The following is a 3,832-nucleotide window of genomic DNA, read 5'->3' on the forward strand; positions in this document are numbered from 1 at the left end:
CGTTCTAAGGAACACATCTTGGGCGATTTCGTGCGGGCTTGGTAGAGTGTGTTTACACAAACCTAGCCGGCTTAGCCCACTACACACTGAGGCCATATGGGATGTGGGCACGGGGTGGCCTTTTGCTCCTGGGGCCGTGTGGAACAAAACAACACAAGAGTAAACCAGGGGCCGGCGCTGTGGCCCAGCGGGTTAAGGCCCTGGCCTGAAGTGCCGGCATCCCATATGGACGCTGGTTCTAGTCCCGGCTGTTCCTCTTCCAATCCAGCTCTCTGCTATGGCCTGGGAAAGCAGTAGAGGATGGCCCAAGTCCTTGGGCCCCTGCACCTGCATGGGAGACCTAGAGGAAGCTCCTGGCTCCTGGCTTTGGACAGGCGCAGCCCCGGCCGTTGCGGCCAATTGGAGAGTGAACCATCGGATGGAGGACTTCTCTCTCCTCTCTCTGTGTAACTCTGACTTTCAAATAAATAAACAAATCTTAAAAAAAAAAAAAAAAAAGTAAACCAAAGAAGATGGTGGCGCTGGCGGCAGCGGCACAAGGTGGTGGTGGTGGCCCCACGGCGGGGGCCGGGCCACAGGGGTTGTTCATCGGGTACCTACTCAGGCGTGCTCCTCACCCTGGAGAACTGCTTCCTGCCTGACACCAGGCTCCGCTTCACGCCGGCCCAGACACCGACCTCCGCCGCGTGACCTGCGAGCTCACCCAGGCGGCCGGCACCCTGCTCCGCCTGCCGCCAGGTGGCCATGGCTAGCGGGCAGGTGTTGTTCCAGCGCTTCTTTACCCCAGGTGCTTTGTGAAGCATTCCATGGAGCACGTGTCCATGGCCCGTGTGTCCACCTGGCCTCCAAGATAGAGAAGAGGAGCCGCCGTGCACCCAGGACGTCATCAACGTGTTCCACCGCCTATGGCACCTGCCGGAGAAGAACCCTGGGCCTGTGCTGCTGGGTCAGGACTGTTCATTTCAAGAACCCAATGACGAAGGCAGAAAGACGAGTTCTGAAGGAGCCTCACAAGGCGGTAGGTGTTCGAGTGTGAGCGCACCCAGCGCCTGGGGCAGACCTCGTGGGTAGCCTCTGAGGTGAGTCGGCTTCTCCTCTGCTGTCCAGGGGCTTGGGTGCAGGGACAGCGGCCACCTCCAGCCAGTCCAGTGCAGGCTGTCCACTGAAGGCGTGGCCGTGGCCGCAGTGGCCGACGCTGCTTGTGGCTCTGACGGTTGTGCTCCTTTGGTAATGGTATCCACAGGGTTGGTATTGTCTTGACGCTGGAACTGTACACTAACGACGCAGCACCTTCCTCGAAGAAAAGCTGGGCAACGCTGTGGAAACAAGCGAGGGCTGGGGGTTGGAGTGCAGTGGGTTGAACATTTAAAAAAAAAAACCTTAAGTGACAGATTGGCCAATGGGGATTGAGACTGTTGAATTGTGTCGTGATTTCTAAAGCCTACGTTCTGAGAAAAGGTGTGCATCTTTAGTTGTCTCATGGACACTTGAAAATATCGCCACATTTCAAACATAGCTGATGGCTGATGTTACACTCCTTGACTGCCAAGAGCTTGTTGCTAGAATTCTGCAGGGCTGCTGGGGCTGCCCTGCAGGAGGCATTTGGAGACTCCAGAATTTACCGGTTCCTGCCCTGGGGGTCTGGATGGGTTTGTCTGCTGCCCTCTCCAGGGTTTATTTGGGGTGGAGGTGGGATGTCCGTCAGGTGGCAGCCTGACTTGTGTCCCCTGGGGTGCAGCCGCCTCACTGTTGTTTATGACCCTTTCCAGTGTTCTCATGGAATTGTATCACAACATTGATAAAACCAGTTTGAATCTGATTTTATTCTATTAAATCTTAGAGAAATACAGTCTTTTACATATTAGAGAAATATATACATAAAGGGGAATGTTACAAATGTTGAGTTTTAAAATGCTTAAACTTTTTAAAAGAATGTAAATTTTTGGCCGGCGATGTGGCTTAACAGGCTAATCCTCCGCCTTGCGGCGCCGGCACACTGGGTTCTAGTCCCGGTTGGGGCGCCGGATTCTATCCCGGTTGCCCCTCTTCCAGGCCAGCTCTCTGCTGTGGCCCGGGAGTGCAGTGGAGGATGGCCCAAGTGCTTGGGCCCTGCACCCGCATGGGAGACCAGGAGAAGCACCTGGCTCCTGGCTTCGGATCAGCGCAGCACGCCGGCCACAGCGGCCATTGGAGGGTGAACCAACGGCAAAAAGGAAGACCTTTCTCTCTGTCTCACTCTCTCTCACTATCCACTCTGCCTGTTAAAAAAAAAAAAGAATGTAAATTTTTGTATTTATATGTCTTTTTTTTTTTTTTTTTTTTTTTTGACAGGCAGAGTGTATAGTGAGAGAGAGAGAGAGACAGAGGTCTTCCTTTGCTGTTGGTTCACCCTCCAATGGCCGCTGCGGCCGACGTACTGCAGCCGGTGCATCCCGCTGATCCGAAGCCAGGAGCCAGGTGCTTCTCCTGGTCTCCCATGCAGGGCCCAAGCACTTGGGCCATCCTCCACTGCACTCCCGGGCCATAGCAGAGAGCTGGCCTGGAAGTGGGGCAACCGGGGCAGAATCCAGCACCCCGACCAGGACTAGAACCCAGTGTGCCGGCGCCGAAGGCAGAGGATTAGCCTATTGAGCCACGGTGCCGGCCATGTTTATATGTCTTCTAAAGTGTGATAAAGTTTTAAAGATGTAAAAAAAAAAAAGACAAAAGCACATGAGAAATGATGCAATCAAGGGTTGCAGTAAACACCAGACTGCTGCTGGTGTAACACATTTTTAAATAGACATAGTGTTTATGGGGTACAGTGTGACATTTCAATAGTGTATACAATGTGTAATGATCAGACCTGGGTACCTGGAGTATCTCTCCTCTCACACATATACCAGCACTTTGTGTTTGGAACATTCAAAACCCTCTCTACTAGCCATCTTGAAATATTCAATTAACTATTCAATTACGTTGTCAACCATAGATACCCCACTGTGCTACTGAGTGTTCAGAGTCACTCCTCTCCTCCCCTCTACTCTTTAACCACCCTGTCACCATCCATCCCTTCCCAGGGGTCTGGTAACCAGTTGTATTGAGATCACTGTGTCAGCTCCCACAGGTAGGTGAGAACACGTGGACTTTGGCTTATTTCACTAAATATAATGTTGGCCGGTTCCATCCCTGTTGTTACCAGTCCCTGAAATTCATCCTTCTTAGGGTTGAGTGATACTCCGTTTCCTTTGTCCCTTCATCATTCATGAACACCTAGACTGATGGGTCTTGGCTTTTGCAAATCCTGCGGTCAGCACGTGAGTGCACATGTCTCTTCAACACACTGATTTCAGTTCCTATGGATATCAGCCTTGTGGTGGGAATGCTGTGTCACATGGAAATTTTGTTTCTTGTTTCTTGAGGATTCTCCATCCTGTTTTACAGAATGACTGTACTAATTGACGTTCCCGGCTGGCACCGCGGCTCACTAGGCTAATCCTCCGCCTGCGGCGCCGGCACACCAGGTTCTAGTCCCGGTCGGGGCGCCGGATTCTGTCCCGGTTGCTCCTCTTCCTGTCCAGCTCTCTGCTATGGCCCGGGAGTGCAGTGGAGGATGGCCCAAGTGCTTGGGCCCTGCATGGGAGACCAGGAGAAGCACCTGGCTCCTGGCTTTGGATCAGCGCGGTGCTGCAGTGCGCCAGCTGTAGCGGCCATTTGTGGGGTGAACCAACGGAAAAGGAAGATCTTTCTGTCTCTCTCTCTCTCACTGTCTAACATTGCCTGTCAAAAAAACAAAAACAAACAAACAAACAAAAAAACTAATTGACGTTCCCACCAACAGTGTGTGTATCCT

The 3,832-nt window shown here is 52.5% G+C and overlaps 1 pseudogene; it reads left to right on the forward strand.

Annotated features, from left to right (window-relative positions):
* Positions 1 to 512: 512 nt before the first annotated feature.
* On the forward strand, positions 513 to 1,036 carry LOC133772314 (cyclin-L2-like; annotated as a pseudogene).
* The last annotated feature ends 2,796 nt before the right edge of the window (positions 1,037 to 3,832 follow it).

The sequence above is a fragment of the Lepus europaeus genome, chromosome 13 (assembly GCF_033115175.1).
Source record: "Lepus europaeus isolate LE1 chromosome 13, mLepTim1.pri, whole genome shotgun sequence".
NCBI classification, from domain to species: Eukaryota; Metazoa; Chordata; class Mammalia; order Lagomorpha; family Leporidae; genus Lepus; species Lepus europaeus.